Source organism: Hypanus sabinus, chromosome 16, assembly GCF_030144855.1.
Source record: "Hypanus sabinus isolate sHypSab1 chromosome 16, sHypSab1.hap1, whole genome shotgun sequence".
NCBI lineage: Eukaryota > Metazoa > Chordata > Chondrichthyes > Myliobatiformes > Dasyatidae > Hypanus > Hypanus sabinus.
In genome coordinates, this window is record NC_082721.1 from 82,924,268 (window position 1) to 82,941,616 (window position 17,349).

The 17,349-nt window shown below is 42.7% G+C and overlaps 1 long non-coding RNA gene across 1 annotated transcript; it reads left to right on the plus strand.

The window, feature by feature from the left end:
* The first annotated feature begins 1,045 nt into the window (after positions 1-1,045).
* LOC132405881 (uncharacterized) lies at positions 1,046-15,793 on the plus strand. Its single transcript, XR_009515991.1, has 3 exons — positions 1,046-1,727; positions 9,675-9,956; positions 13,908-15,793. It is a non-coding gene; the product is annotated as an uncharacterized LOC132405881 (long non-coding RNA).
* The last annotated feature ends 1,556 nt before the right edge of the window (positions 15,794-17,349 follow it).

A 17,349-nucleotide genomic window follows, 5' to 3' on the forward strand; every position in this document is an offset into this window, starting at 1 on the left:
CATATCAGCTGGAGTGCACTGGCCCGAAGGTCTATCCACAGAACAGACTCGTACTCACCTGGCTCAGAGGGAGGGAGGTCGTTCGACGTAATTCCACAGAGGACCCAGGATTCCCAGAAGGTAGTCCATTGAAGAATGTCCTTAATTTCAATGCAAGTATTTCTGATGATGGAATGGTGTACACCTGCTTGGCAGAGTTGATCTTGGACTCTAACACGACCAAACAAATCACAAATGCATCTGTGACTCTGCAAACTTCCCGTGAGTTCCATTTTAACAATAAATTTACATCTGCTTTTGGGAATAGTTTGAACTGAAAGATTCTGTTGACAATAAATACAGTACAATTTTAGTAAAGCGCAGCCAAGAGTGATCTTTATGGAGGTTGTAGTCAGGAACTGGCTACTCCAAAGGAGGAAGTAAGATTAAGACTTCTTGTAGGAGCAGAAAGCGAGATGCAACAGTTAACACAATAAAGGAATTGAAAACTCTGCAGATGTGTAAATCGTATCTGGGTGGTGAAGGGGGACTGGAATCAATCAGAAATCATGAAAGGGATTTGTGCCTACAGGCAGAGGGAATGGAATACGGAATGAATACTTTGTTCACTCTTTACCAAGGGAGAATATGATGCCAACACTCGGAGAAAGCAGAGGGAAGTATGAGAATGGACGGGTAAATATGAATGAGAAGTTATTAGTAGGATAACCATGCTCGAAGTTTGTAATTCACCTGGTGCAGAGAGGATAGAGAATGATGGAGAGTGTGGAAGGACTTGACATAATCTCCTAATCCTTCCCGAATTGGGAAGGTGCAGGGAGGTGGAAAGTGTCAAAAAGGTCTTAAGGAGGTAATCAGAAGCTGCTGGTCCATCGCTATAGTGGCAGTGATGGGGAATATGGTGGAAACATTAATATGGGAATACCTAAAGGGGCACAAAGACAGATGAGTTTATAAAATAACCAACAGGGTTTGTAGATGAGACTGACTTCCTTGATGAAGTAATAACAGGGATTGATGAAATTGAGTGATATCCTCTTGAGGATTTTCACACTGTGACATAGTTCCATATTGAAGTGAGGTAAGTGAAAGCATCTCACAGAATATTCGGCTCATTTGGACTAAGGAGTAAAAGTTGGCTTGAGGACTGAAAGAGGAAATTTAAATCTCGTCTGTGATGCGAAAACAAGATTCAAGTTAAGGTTACATTGAGATTGATTCATGAGTACATGATGATGTACTGCTTGTGGTTGGAGCACCAGACAGAGTGAGAAAGTGAAAATTAGGGAAAACATCCTGAAGAATGAAGCACGTGACTTAAGTGGTGGATTAGGTATAAAGGGCTCCCAGATGTGTGACCTGGCCAGTCTCCAGCTCCGTCCATCTGTATTTACCACTGCAAACTGAACTGCAGTGAATTTCTTGTGTCTTGCAGCCTTTCCAGAGCCTCCAAGGATCCTCAGCAGTGACCCTGTAGAAGTGAATCAGGAGGTCACATTAACATGTGAGGTCCCAAATGTCTATCCAGCTGCGAAGATGAGAGTACGATGGTTTTGGGACAGTGAACAACAGAATTCAGTAACAACTCAGTCAAATTCCAGCACAGTCAGGGAAACAATTACATGGGAGTATGAGAAACCGGTCTGACTGAATCACCTGCACGGCAGATTTTGAGGATTGTCCATCAATTCCACCGAAGAACGATAACTTTTCCATTGAGGTTTACGGTGAGTATGTTCACAGCACTCAGACAAGGACCAGAACTCAGTTTCCTGTTGTTCGGCAGTGGTGTTTCCTCAAGCAATTGTGTCTCTGTTGATTGAACTGGTAGCCTGAGTCACAAAACATCAGAAGTCAATGGGGCCATTTCCCAGTGAAATTATTAGTTCTTAATTGTAAAATGGTGATCAAGGGATATAAACATAAGGCTGCAGGTGTTAGGACATGCACCCAATTGCATCAACTTCCGGGGTTTAGACGCTCTAGCTCTCCGGAATATGGATAGCTGGTGCTGACCCTTTGAAGATTCAGGCTGCCCTGATAATTGGCAGTCCTGTTTTGGCTCCAGTATTTAATATTTAAGGATAACCTGAATTGAAGTTCTCTGCTCAGGTTTGGTGGGCTCGGGTCGACTTTTGGTTGGAGAGGGCTTGGCTCGGAGGAGTGGAGGTTGTGGATAGTGGTGCTGGCTGTGGATAGTGTGAGGTTGTTGGGAAATAGTGTAGGCTCAGGTAGGGGGGAGGATCTGGAAAAGAAACCACAAATAGAAGGTTTGGGTGAGTGGGGGGTTGGTGGAAGGAGGTTGGAATGAAGTGGAATCTAGATCTGGAAAATGGAAAAAGAAACATAGTATTGGAACGATTTCAAGTGACAGAGAGGAAAAGCAGGGTATTTTGGAAAAAAATGGAAAGAAGATTTCAAGATACAGGTTAAATTTGACCCGGAACAGCTTTCATTGATCAATCCCATTAAATTAATTTCAGAATTAAAATTGGCTATAGGGAATATAGATTGTGTTTGTACTTTAAGAGGAGGGAATGTGTTAATCGTTTGTAAGGACAACAAAGCAGTGTGAGAAGACATTGTGATTAAAGACTTTACTTGGCAAAAAGATTATGTCTATGTGACCAAATGAAAATAGAGGTATAGGGGTGTTATAAAGGGTGTTCCTGTGGAAATTTCGATAGAAGAGGCTAAACCTCATTTATTGCAAGGCAAGGTGAAGCAGGTAAAGAGATTGCAAGTAGTCAGAAATAGGGAAAGGATGGATAGTTTATCTATATTGATATGTTTTGATAAAGTGAATCTCCCTGATAGTTAGTTTGGAGTATGTTAGATATAATGTTCAAGGTAATATTCCACCCCTGCTTAGATGTTACAAATGTCAGATGTTTGGGCGTGTTGTGGCAGAATGTCAAGGGAAACTAAGATGTAGTAAGTGTGGTGCAGAACATAAGTATGGAAATTGTGAAGGCGTTAAGGTTAAATGTTGTAATTGTGGAGGAGAACATAGTGGAGCTTAGAGAGGAAGTGAAGGCAGCTGAAGTTCAACAGGTTAAAGTACAGTAAAGTGTGTCTTATGCAGAGGCCTTGCAAGAAGTTAAACTGAACATTGATAAAGTATTACCAGTCAGACAGAATGTGAAATCAACAGCTATATCTCGGTATCATACTTGTCTTGCTAAAGATACTTCCTAGTTGATAAAATGAAGTATGTGATGCTCGTAACGGATTTGGTGAATTGTTATGCTCAGACATCTAATTGTACTGAGAAAATTAAAATAATTATGAAAGCTGCTGAAAAGTATCTGGGTATAGATACTGTAAATGAAGCTCTGATGGGTGAAGTCTCCTTGTGAAGGTACATAATCGGTATAAGCATATTGCAGTAGAATGTGAGAAGCCTAATTTCTAATGATCAAGACTTTGAGAAGATTATTTCTGATTTATCAAATCCACCTGATGTGGTATGTATTCAGGAAACCTGGTTGTTACCACATTTAAGTTTTTCCTTGCAGGATTATATTGTAGTTAGTTGTGATAGATTAAATTGTATAGAGGGTGGTGTTGCAAGTTTTATAAGGAAAGGGATTTGTGGATGTAATTGAATTATCTGATTCAACAGGTAGGGGCATTAAAACAGCAAATTTTTACAACCCTTCTGGAAAGCTTTCAATTGATATGTTGGAAAGCATATAGCAATGATAGTATCGGTGAAGTAGATTTTCTGTGTGTGAATTTAAGAAATCTATTAATAGTGCAGATCAGATGGCTCCAGGAAAGGATGATATATGTTATTATATGTTTAAATATATGGCCAACAACTCTTGAGATCATATGACAATTTTTGAATCTTATTTGGACTTTAGGCTATCTTTCCTCCTCATGGAAAATGGCAATAGTAGTGCATATTCTAAAACCTGGGAAACCCCAATCAGATCCTTCTAGTTATAGCCCAATATCATTAAAGTCTCACTTGTGTAAACTTATGGAACACACAATAATAGAGCAGTTGAAGTATATTTTGGAAAAAATTAGGTGATATAATGTTTTATCAGAACAGATTTTGGAAGGGTAGAATGACCTTGGATTCAGTTTTATGTTTAAAAGATGATATTTGGAAAGCACAGGTAAATAAAAGTTGTATTAGCAGTATTTTTTTTCTGAGGACAATGCAAATGATATGTTATGGGAAGAGGATCTTTTAATTAAATTATGGAAATTAGGAGTGAGAGGAAGACTATATAATTTTCTTCTGATTTTTTTATTTGGTTTGTCTATGCAGGTAAAGGCAGGGGAAGTATATTCAGGTTCTATGAGATGGAGAATGGAACCCCACAGGGCAGCATTTATAGCCCTTTATTGTTTTAACATTATGATTAATGATATTTTCTCTGAGATAGATACTGGGGTGGGTCAATCACTTTTTGCAGATGATGGAGCATTATGGATCAGAGGTAGAAATTTCAATTTGACTGCATATAGGAGGTAACTTGCAATTAAAAAGGTTGAGTAGTGAGTAAAATAGATGAAGTTTTAAAGCTTTCAGTAGCTAAAACACGTTAAATGTCTTTCAAAGAGGTTTAATAGACCTGCACTTAATTTGAGAGTATATGGTCAAACACTTGAAGTGTCAATGGTAAGATTTTTTGGCCTGTGTCTGATTATAAGCTGATGTGGAAGTACCATATCAATAAGACAATTGACAAATGTAGAGGGGCATTAAATAGCCTTGGGTTTCAATGTGGGTTTTCTTGGGGTGCTACACAAAAAATCCCTAACCATTTACACAGAATATAGAACATAGAAATCTACAGTACATTACAGCCCCTTCGGCCTACTGCGCTGTGCCAATCATGTAACCTACTCTAGAAATTGCCTACAATTTTCCCACCCAATAGCCCTCTATTTTTCCAGGCCCCATGTATCTATCTAGGAATCTCTTATAAGAACCTAATGTATCCATCTCTACCACCACCGCCAGCAGTGCATTCCACGCACCAATCACTCTCTGTGTGAAAAACTTACCTCTGACATCCCCTCTGTTCTTACTTCCAGGGACGTTAAAACTATGCCTCCTCATGTTAACCATTTCAATCCTGGGGAAAAAACCTCTGGTTATTCACACAATCAATGCCTCTCACCATCTTATATATCTCTCTCAGGTCACATCTCATCCTCCATCACTCCATGGAGAAAAGGTCAAATTCACTCAACCTATTCTCATAAGACATGCTCTCCAATCCAGGCAATCCAGGAAACAACATTGTGAAAAAACCATTATTTAAAATCTTCAGGGCATTTTGGGGTGATTTGGTTTTCAGTTGATAACAAACTAGTAGGGGTTTTATTTCCCAACTCTCTACACCACTCCAGTCCAGTTGGTAGCGGTAATGCATCTTTAAGTTGGACTGCCAACTGCCATTAAGAGTCAGAAGAAGAAGGTTCTGTGCTCAATTGTCAGTTCGATTTTGCATCTTTATCTTGCATTTAGTTTAGAATCCTGCCTTCCTCCCCGTCTCGTATCCTGTCTCAAATACTCCAACACTTGTATCCTTACTATCCTTGCCTAGGGGTGTCGTTGTGGTACGACTTAGCCAACATAGATCCACTGGGGTATTGGTGCCTTTTGTCAGCTGTGGCCAGCCACAGGAAGAAAAAGTCAAGACGGAGCCTGGAGATACACCACCTCCAGGTCGTCATGTGCTAACTATCACAGGGAGAATGCCAGAGTCACTGAGGTGAGGCTGTCGGTCGCTCTGCGGTGCCAAGTTAACTTCCGGCCACAGAGAGATTCGGTAATGACCTGGTCTCTTGCCGCGGCTTCTTTACTCAATGCTTGTTGGTGTTCAACCGCCAGCCATGACACTACCCTTTGGAGAGCAGAAAGGTGGCCTTAATGATCTCTGTCCTGACCGGCAGGAGCCTCGCCTGAGCGAAGGTCGGAGATTTCCTCGGATTTGGAGGAATTCATGGATGCCATGAGGAGGGCATTCCCTCATCCCGCTGAAGCAAGCAGAGATCAGACCGTCTGGTGAAGGTGTGTCAGGGTAGTCAGTCAGGAGCTGACTACGCCATTGAGTTTCGGACTTTGGTCCAAGAGCGGCCTTGGTCACTCTCTACCGCCACAGCCGCCCAAGTGAACTAAAGGACGCCCTTGGCTTGGGGGAGCTGGTAGAGGACTTAGAGGCTCTGATTGATCAGTCCATCGCCTTGATAATCGTTTGGCAGAGCGAGAGTAGGCCTGCCTCAAAAGGTCAGAGAGGAGTCTGAGCCCAGCCTCAACACATCACAGTTCCACATCCCGACCTCTGACAATGACTAGCCCATCTCCTGCTCAGGATCCTGTCAACCCACGCAAACCTGCCACACAAGACTGTCCGTCGATGAGAGGTTCCAGCGTTAGAGTTGAGGTTGCTAATATTACTGTGGGGAAGCAGGTCACCTCCGGGCCAAATGTCCGAAGCTGCAGCTGACAGGAGAACTGTTAAGTTCGGTGTTGGGTGGACTGTGATAGTTGCAGCCACTACCCCCGACCCCATGGGTTTCGGTGTCACGCTGAAGGCTGGGATCTCCTGGGGAAAGAATCCATGAAAGGTGAATTCTTTTTGGGCCCAGGGGCAGCTGGTAATTTCCTGGATTTGGAGACTTCCCATTGGCTCAACATACCACTTAGGAGTTGAGCCAGCCCCTGCCCGCTACTGTCCTGGACGGCCTTCCGTTTGATTCCGGGCAGATCCAGCAGCAGACTTCCGTGACACTTCACACGCTCTTGATCTTTTCAACGTCTTCAAGTTCCTTGGATCTGATCACCTTATTTTCACTCTAGTTGTCCAGTCCCCCAACCAGGAAGCCCTCTCCAATTCTTTTTTCTGGACACCAGATCCAACCAGTTCTCCTCCGCCACCACTTTTCCTCCGTCTGGTGGAACTGGTCCTCAATCTCAATAATTTCTCCTTCAGCTCCTTCAGACCAAAGGTGTAGCAATGGGCACTCATATGGGTTCCTGCTACATGGAACAGTCTATATTCCAAGCCTGCACTGGTATCACTCTCCCACTTTTCCTATGCTCCGTCGGTGACTGCATTGGTGTGGATTCCTGCACCCCTGTGGAGCTCATCAACTTTGCCTCCAATTTCCACTCTGCCGTCAAATTTACCTGATCTATTTCTGACACTTCCCTCCCCTTCCTTTACCTGTCTCTACCTCTGGAGACAGCTTATCTGCCAATGCCTTTTATAAATCCACTGATTCTCACAGCTACCTGGACAAAACCTCTTCCCATCCTGTTCCTTGAAAAACTGCCATCCCCTTCTCTCAGTTCCATGGCATCTGCTCTCGGGATGAGGCTTTTCATTGCACATGAAGGAAGTGTCCCCCTTCAAAGAAAGGGGCTTCCCTTCCTCCACCATCAACGCTGCCCTCACCCGCATCGCTTCTATTTCACGTACGTCTCCCCTCGTGCAACTTTCCTGCCACCCCACCAGGGACAGGGTTACAGGGTTCCTTTTATCTTCACCTACCACCCCACAAGCCTTCACATTCAGCACATAATTCCCTGTAACGTCCGCCATTTCCAATGGGATCCCGCCCCCCCCCCCCACCCACACACTGTCTGCTTTCCACAGGTATCACTCCCTACATAACTCCTTTGTCCATTCGTCCCTCCCAACTCATCCCCCTCCTGGTGCTTGTCCTTGCATGCAGAACAAGGCAACAAGTGCTCCACCTGCCCCTACACCGCCTCCCTCACTCCTTCCAGGTGAGGTGACACTTCACCTATGAGTCTGTTGGGTCATCGACTGTGTCCGGTTCCCCTGGCATGTCTCCTGTGTATCGGTGAGATGCAACATGGTTTGGGAAACTACTTCGCCGAGCACCTACACTCCGTCCGCCAGGAAGTGCGGGATCTCCCAGAGGCCACACATTTCAATTCCACTTCCCATTCCCGTTCCGACATGTCAGTCCATGGCCTCCTGTACTGCCGTGATGAGGCCACACTCAGGTTGGAGGAGCAACACCTTGCATTCCATCTGGGTAGCCTCCAACCCGATGACATGAACATTGATTTCTCAAACTTTCAGTAATGCCCCCTTCCTTCACCATTCCCCATCCCCTTTTCCCCCTCTCACCTTATCACCTTACCTGCCCGTCACCTCCCTCTGGTACTCCCCCCCTTCCCTTACTTCTATGACCTACTGTCCTCTCCTCTCAGATTCCCCTTTCTCGAGCTTCCCGGCTCTTCATCTCACCACTCACCCCGCTCCCGGTTTCACCTATCACCCACTACCTTGTATTTCTTCCTCTGCCCCACACCTTCTTACTCTGACTTCTCATCTTCTTTTCTTCAATCCTGATGAAGGGTCTCGGCCCAAGAGGTCGACTGTTTACTCTTTTCCATAGAAGCTGCCCAGCTTGCTGAGTTCCTGGAGCATTTTGTGATGTTTGAGAAGAAAAATAATTTATTGTATACCTTTCTCTGACACTAAATGTACCTATTGAAGCTGGTTGTTAGCCGGCATTGGTCTTGCAAATGAGGTTAGAGGATCATGCAGAGGTCATTAGTTTCTGTATCATTGAGTCTCCTCACATTATTCCTGATCATCAGCCACCCTTGGCTGTCCCAGCATAACCTTCCCATAAACCGGAGGGAAGGGACAAACTTTGCGTGGTGCAGTCAGTGCAAGAAGGTATGTTCTTGGTTTGATGCTCCAACTCCCAGAGTCTCCCATGAGGCCACACTCGGGTTGGAGAAGCAACTCCTGGTGGTCCGTTCAGGTAGCCTACAACCTAATGGCATGATCATCGGTATCTCCAACATCCAGCAATTTATTTCCCCTCCCCTTTTCCATTTCCCCTTCTGGATTCATCTCATACCCCTTCTCTTCCTCACCTGCAGTCACCTCCCTGTATACACCCTTCCTCCTTCCCCTTTATCACTTTCCACTCCTTCTTCAAACCTTAACCTTTTCCGCCTAGCAACTCCAAGACTTCATCCCCACCTAACTTCTAACTTGGCTTCATCTATCACCTTCCAGCTTTTACTCCTTCCCCCTCCCTCTACCTTCTTATTCTGATTTTCCCCCATTTCCTCTCCAGTCTTGACCCAAAAAGTCACTTCCTCTCCAAAGATGCTGCCTGATCAGCTGAGTTCCTGAATGTTGTGTGTGTTACCAGGAAGAACTGTAAATCAGTCAGAATTTCCTGTGTAATGAAAGATGAAGTTGGACACCAGCATGCAGGAAACTCAACAAACCCTCTGTTTGTAGAGTATGTGAACTCATCCCACATGGGAGTGGCAGAGGAATAACACTATTAACAACACCGGGAAGTAACTCATTCAGAATTTCCTATGTAGTTAAAGCTGAAACTGAACAATCAAAATGAAGAAACAAACATCTCGCAAAGAAATAAAGAAGCAATTTGCAGTAAGACAATCGAAAAACGTTTTAAAACTGGCAGAAATCCAGTGTTCTGGGTCAGGGATGAATGCTGTCTGGGATATTGGGAATTGTGTGGGGATTTTGATCATTATCAGCCACATGACACACAGACAGTGGATGTGATGGTACAGACTGACCATACAGTTGCTTTAGCTACATTAGTCCAGTCAGGCAGAGGGAACGCAGGACATGCTTTGAGGAAGCTTCTAACAATGTTTTTTGTTGTTACAGTTTTCTCCAACCCTGAAATCTACATCCCAATCGCCACTGAGGGTATTCCAGTGAATATTATCTGCAGAGTGTTTGATGTCTCAAGCAAACTTCAACTCAGACTGAAGGAGGGAAGTGAGATATTAGTGAGCAGGTCAGCCAGTACTAGGCTGACTATCTACCACACTGTGAATCCATGAGCAGAGCTGAATGGACAGCAGTTCACCTGCGAGGCCGAGCTGACACTTCACCATCACTCCAACACCATTGTTAAACGACAGTCCGCCACTCTCGATGTCCCTGGTGAGTGACATCACACTGGTACCACCTGGTAGTGATGTGTGAGGTTATCTGTTGTTAGTTATTTTCATTTTATTTTGTTGCCTTTGTGGTATATGTCAGTGATTCTTTAAGCAGAAGGTTTAAATAAGAATTCTGGATATGTGTTGAAGAAAGCATAGAACTACAGGAATTATCAATAGCCAAGTCTGAAGTTCAAGCTTTCAGTAAACAGTGGGCTATGACACTCAAAAGCTCAAATTTCATTTATTGTCAAAGTGCATATATATAATCAAATGAGCTAAAGTCCGCAGAGTCCGTCCACAGACCCTTAGTTCAGCGCAGAGACGAGTAAGCTTCATGAGTAGTGATCTGAACTGGCCTGAACCACACCCTGATCGCTTCAATCTGGCCCCATGCCTTTGTCCAGACATTAAGTTCAATCGCTTCGATACGCTCTGTGGCCTGAACACTGCCACCTCAATTCAGCCTGTACCCAATCTTTCTGATTCAGGACGTCACTTAAGTCATCCAAACATTAGGCTTAGGCCTCAAATCAGCGTGCACCCAACTTTTGCAATTCGGCCCGGTGCTTAAATCAGTCGAGCCTCAGGTCTTTCTCACTCTCGGTGATTACTCCACTGTGCTATGTTATCAATTTTTACTATACTTTTGTAATTGTATGTTTTTCTGCTATCATAATTGTACACACTGCATGTGACTGTGTTTTGCACCTTGGCCCCGGAGGAAAGCTGTTTCATTTGGATGTGTTCACAGGGATGTTTGAATGACAGTTATACCTGGGGAATGGTTCTGCAAGCTCACTGCTGACTTCAGACACAAAAGAAACTCATCAATTCTGACCTGTCCATAACATCCCAGCACTTTTCCCTCACAGTTACCAACTCCAGTTACAGTGAAAACAACCGCACGGGGCTAATTTCCTGTTACATGCCTGTGGTGATACTCAGCTGTGGAGAGAGGCTCCTCATCCCATCAGTCCCATAGGTGCGCACTTGCTTGCAAATTAACCCAAAGCTAGATCCGCATTTCAGACTCAAGTATCTTCTTTTGAATTAGTTCAATGTTTTGAAGTTACAAAACATAACATGGGCAACAAGGTTTTTAAATGAACACAAGGCAGCTATTGACTTGTTAAACTACAGCGAGACATTTGAACTACAACAAAAGACAGTGAGCAAAAATACGTGGCCCAACACATACAGTAACATCAAGGCAAATATAATCGCCAATGAGAAACAAGTACCTATTTTGCTAGTACATGGGGTGGAAAGGCATACAGTTTGCTTTGAAGTTTGAATGCTCCAACTAAGCCATTCAAAATTAGCTTTGCTGATGTTGTCAAAGTAATGTAGGAACATTTGGAACTATAAATCAAGGGATATGGGGACAAGGCAGGGACTGGGTATTGATAGTGAATGATCAGCCATGATCTCAGAATGGCGGTGCAGACTCGAGGGGCCTATGGTCTACTTCTGCACCTATTGTCTATTGTCTATTGTAAAGCCTCTGTTGATTACAGAACGCTTTAGGATTCACAAGTGTAGTCAAAGACAAGGAGTCCTTTTGAGCGTATGTGGCGGAATTCAGGGATTATCTGTCTGAATATTGTCAGTTTGGTAATGATGCACTGAGAGATCATTTAGTTTGTGGAATCTTAAAAGAAAGCATCCAAAAGCTGCTGCTAACTGAAGCATGACTTGAATTTAAAGGAACAGTTTAAATTGCTGTTTCAATGGAAACAGCAGACAGAAGCAATTGAGTTGAAGACGGGAATGAAAGTGAGCATGAATAAATTTGTAGCATGTAAACAGAAACCAGCCTGGACAATAAATTTTGTTACTGTTGTGGCAGGGGCTCATGCAGATCAAACAAATCCAGATTTAAAAGAGAAACTCACAGAAAATGCAACAAAGTAGATTGCGTACAAAGAGCCTGTTGTGTAGACATAAATAAATTGACTGCACGGGGAAAAGACGAAGATTAAAAAGAGAAGTTGCAGTTTGAAAAAGAACACCAATCTGCATGTTGTTGATGAAAAATCTGATAATAATGAGAGTGACTTGGGTCTGTAGCCTTGAGATTTAGTGTGAAAATTAACAACAGACAAGCAATATGGCGCACTCCAGAGGGAGCGGCAAATTCATTTAAATGGAATTTCACACTAGCTCAGCTGTTTCAGTTGTTCTGCAAAATGAGTTTGAATATTATTTCAAAGATACTAAACTGAAGCCTGCAGATATCCAACTAAGAACTTATACTGGAGAAAAGGTATCTCCTGTGGGAATGACATCCATAACAGTGAAACGCAACAACCAACATAGAACATACAACATAGAACGTAGAACAACAACCAACATAGAACATACAACATAGAACTTGTATGTGGTAATAACAAGAGGATCAGCACTGTGGAGATGTGATTGGCTGAGACAATTGCAACTTGATTGGAGATCCATCCACGGTTCTCATGCCACATTCCTTGCAATGAAGCCATCCGAATCTGAAATGAGAAAGGGACTGGATGATGCCACAGCTGTCTCCATGCTGAACACCATGAACCGCCATCCAACAAAGGACAGACAGGTGTTGGTGCCAACTTCTGTGCCTCTGGTTGGAAACCAAATTGGACTATGGAAGAACCATGCTGTTCAGATGAATCATGAAAGTGATGAAAGCTATGGTCCAACTATGACAATTTTTGTCAATGACATGTCTGAGAAAGCTTCTGATATTTAATCAGGCAGTTAATTGCAAAGTATCACTTGGGTATAAGCTGAAAGAGTTTGAAGAGCTTCAGGTTAAGTTGCAAGCATTCGACTTTTGTGAGTATAAAGAAGAATCTACAGTGTCCATTAAGGTTATTGCATGAATTTCAAGTGGGAGACAAAAAGCTGTTTGTAAAAGTAGATGCAAAGACCAAAGCCCAGCTGGATGAAGGGAAGGAGTCAATGGAAATATGAAAACAGAGGATTTGTCAGATGATGTTGTGGATGAGGAAACAAAGAGGTGAGATCCAATCCTTAAGGAGCAGCAGAAGGATTAGTAAGAGAATACAGTGAACTAATTGAGGAAGGAGGATCCTGCAGTCTCGCAAACAAATCCCACAATCACCACGGAGGGGACCCAGAACCCGAGATGGATTTCATAGCCACAAGACTCACCCGCGAAGCAGAATGATATCTCCCTTGTTAGTAGATATCTTATTCTACAAGAGTAAGAAAGCCATTTACGGCAATTGCATCTTCAGGCCTGAATGGGACAATTCAAAAAATTTACTATGCTGTAGATGTCTGTATATAGTAGCTGTATTATACAGTATATTCTCTATATAGTTGAATGCATTCTATATTGATTTGGAGTTTATCACTAAGCAGGGAGGAGTTTTGTGTATTTATTATTTCAATTACATTTGAGTAATCTTGTATAGATATTGTTTATGTATTCTTGTTCATCTAAGTAATTAATTACAGATTATATGTAACAATATATTAATTGCATACATCATCGTGCTACCACGTGACACGTGCAGCCCTCACTTCGAAGTAAACTCAAACTTGCACCCACATTTCAGACTCCAATGTCTTCCTTTGAATTTGTTTAACGTTTTGTAATTACCAGTTAATAGTTACCTCCCATAGATTCATCATGGTCTTCTTGTTTCTGGGTTCTTTTAGTATACATATTGATTTCTGAATTTCTGACAACAGATACTCTTCAAAATTTTATTTGTTAGCTGTAAAACACAGTAGGATTTTGTGAAATTCATTATGTAGATGTAAGTCCATTTTGAACATGAAGATGTGGAAATGAATATAAGGCATGAGTATTGAGTGGGAAATGTGAGAAAGCAGGGGAAGTGTCTGTTTATAAAAATGATCAATAGCTTTATAATTAATGTGTTTGTTTCCAATTGTCAGTCTTGTATCACCGCCTTTGTGATTGTTTTTATAGATTCACCCAGGTTATAAACATGGATAATTCTAGTCGTTCTACCTTTGGTAATTGTTGGAATTCCACTCGCTCTGACACTGATCGTCTACAAGAAATGCGTGCGCCAAAGGCGGTGAGCTGAGAGTCTCTGGAAATGATGCCGGGATTATGACATAATGCACAAATATTGAAGTCAAGAATATTTAATATGAATGCAATAACATGCTGATTATGGACACATATTCTAGCGATGGTGTATTCTTATTGAGGGAAGCTTCTGACTGCAGTGTTAATACGTAACCCCACTTTACCTGCTCATTGCTGAGAATGCTCTGCGCTGGGGGTCCAATCTGAACCCATGTATTACAATGATTCCCACAGACACTGGATCATCACCTGCCAACTGGAACAGCAATGAAAGCCACAGATTACAGTGGTCCTGCACATCAAATGTAATGAAGTTTGAATCAACGATGTTCCTGATTTACTTTGAACTCTTTCAAAACATCCTGAAGACTGGATTCGAGCAAGTAGCAAAATCTGATGTCAATTTGACTACAGTTTACTTAAGTGTATTTCTCTCTGTCTTACTGAATGCAAAGTTACATTTTCTACCTTTTCAGTTTACTGAGGCTGTTCTAGAGTTGTGGGGATTTTGGGGCACCGTAAACTGCACCCATTTATTCTGCAGCCATTTCTTTAACTCCCCGGGATAAAGACTGTCAGGCCAGTGGGACTGGTCGGGTTTTACTCTCCTCACTCTCTAGAATTCAATCCTTCGTGATGGTAATCACTTTAAGGTCCACATGGTCCTTTTCAGTCTCCCCGAGGTGAAAGCCAGGAATAGCACAGGCTTGATTCTTCTAAAAAGAGCTGGCAAAAATGTTACTGCAATGAACCAATCTGTCTTGTTCAAGCTGGTAGATCTATTCTGACCCCTTCCTCCAATCCTTCTCTGTTCTCCCCATTTTGTCCCCTTTTCCTCAAATGCAACAACCCTCGCCACCCCCTTCAGTCCATCAACCCCATGATCTATTTATATTCTATTCACCATCCTTGTTCCATCCACACACAGTTGGCTAATACACTTGCCCTCTCTCCTCTATCTAGTCCACCACCTGCCATTCACCTCCCCACTAATAGATCCCATTCTCACCAGGTACCAGCACTGGTGGCCCTTTGTATTTCTGCTTATCTACCTGCTGTAGAAGTCTCCAGATCTTACACTCCCCTCCTCCAACCTTGCTCCATCTGTCTTTCATTTTCCCCCTCTTTTTCTGCCTCCATCTTATTCATCTTCCATTATCTCCTAACTCCACTCCAAGCCATTCCCTGGCGCAGCTGTCTATCGTCATACAACTCTCCTCAGCCCAGTAATCACTTTTGACTCCTGTATCGTCGTTCCTCCTGAGAGACCATCTCACTTCTCCCACTCTCAGTCCTGATGAAGGGCTTCAACTTGAAACAACACCATTTTCTTCTCTCCCACGGACACTGCTGGACTGACTTGCACAGTTCCACCAGTTGTTTGTTTGAAGAAGACAATTATTTTAATTTCTTCTTTCTCTGTTTTATTCTTGTTCTAAATACTCACCCTTTATCTTATCATGGCCAACATCCTTGCTTCCTAAACTGCTTTCAGTCCTCACGTTTTTAGATTTCCTGGGACATCTATGCTTTTTGATAAGCTTCTCTGAGGAACTTGCAAAAGTTGAAAATATTTAATGCAGGAGTTGGTTACTCTATTGCGTATTGCCTTTACTTAGGCTTTAAAAATTGTTGCCATATAAAATTAATTTACTGTTCTCATGAAGTACTGTGCATTTTATTAAGGTCTTGTCCACAGATGAGTGTATCTTAAAGGCTAATTGATTATCCTTGAGTGGGTGAAAATAAAACATGGGTAACCCTGGTGACCTTGAAAGACGAGAGTTCTTGTACATTTAGTGAACAATAAAAAGGCAACATATGTACGGTTTAGGAAGCTGAAATCAGTCAAAGCCCTTGAGAATATAAAGGAAGCAGGTGTTACGTACCCCATAACTGGGCGTCTAACCAGCAGAGAAAGAAGAATCCGTTGGAGTCTGGTGGTACTATATCCAAGTGTTTATTGGTAAAATAAGCACATCAATATCAATAATGTGAATATATAGATAATAAACATTAGCAATAGTAAACCCAAAAATGTGGGAATAATAATAAGCAATAATAAACAAGCTCTATCGATGTCTAGGGGATAATGAATTGTCGTATAAAAGTATAAAGTTCAATTCAGTTCATATGTGCTGAGGTAGATATTGATTGTTGTGTTGTAATTCTTGGAGAGAGAGAGAGAGAGAGAGAGAGAGAGAGAGAGAGAGAGAGAGCAGTAACAGCTACAGGCAGGCAAACCTTCCTTTACGTTCTTGATCCGTTGATGTGTTGTGGCCATTCAGTTATGACCCCTCTGTCCTTCAGCTAGACCGTTCTTCTGTGGTGGACTCGTCACTCTGGCATGAGTGAACACACACATAAGCCCCCACCGGCCCTGCTATAACACTGTGAGTTTAACTGACCGATCTCCTTGTTCGGTCCCCGATGCCCCACACCTTCCCGTGGGTTCCAACACTCAATCAGTGTCCAATAGTGTGTCTCCTGGTGTGTCTGAGGGGTGTCTCCCCAGACCTCACTTTTATCCATACTCATGGGGTCTCAGTTGTCAATCAATTTTGAATGGCTGTGTCCATCAAACCAGCCCACTCCGGCTGTCCACTGAGGAATTTTAATGAATAGAATGGTATAAGATAAATAACCATCTCAGAAGCCATAAGTCTCTCAGAAGTCATGATATGGTGAATCAACAAGTCTCACTCCCCTGCTTTATCTCTCTATTATCTGTAACATACATTCTCTCATGTTTTCTTTTACATCTGTCTCTCTCATTAGCAGCATAGCAACAGTAACGGTTTGTGATTCTCCCGGGGGGGGGGGGGAACATGGGCAACTCTGCACCCTTCTGCCCATCAGAGCTGTTCATCCTTCATAACACAGGAAAGAAATTCAATCAGAAATTTGGTGAATTAAAAGGGCTAAGAAATGTCCTTGCCAAGTGGGATTAAAGAGAATTACAAGGCATTGGATAGGTGCATTGTGAACAAGATAATAGGAAACAAAAGGGTTGGTCCAATCTTGGACAATAGAGGTCATTTGTTCACAAAGGCAGAGGAAGTGGGTGAGGTCTTTAAAGAGAACTTTTTATTGATGAATATCATAGACCATATAACCGTATAACAATTACAGCACGGAAACAGGCCATCTCAGCCTTTCTAGTCCATGCAGAACGCTTACTCTCACCTAGTCCCACTGGCCCGCACTCAATTAAGGTGGAGTATGTTGATTTGGTAAAGGGGACTTATTTGCAATAGTCAGCCTGGCTTTCTCATGGGGAGATTCACTCTCACAAGCTTGACTGAAATTTTTGAGA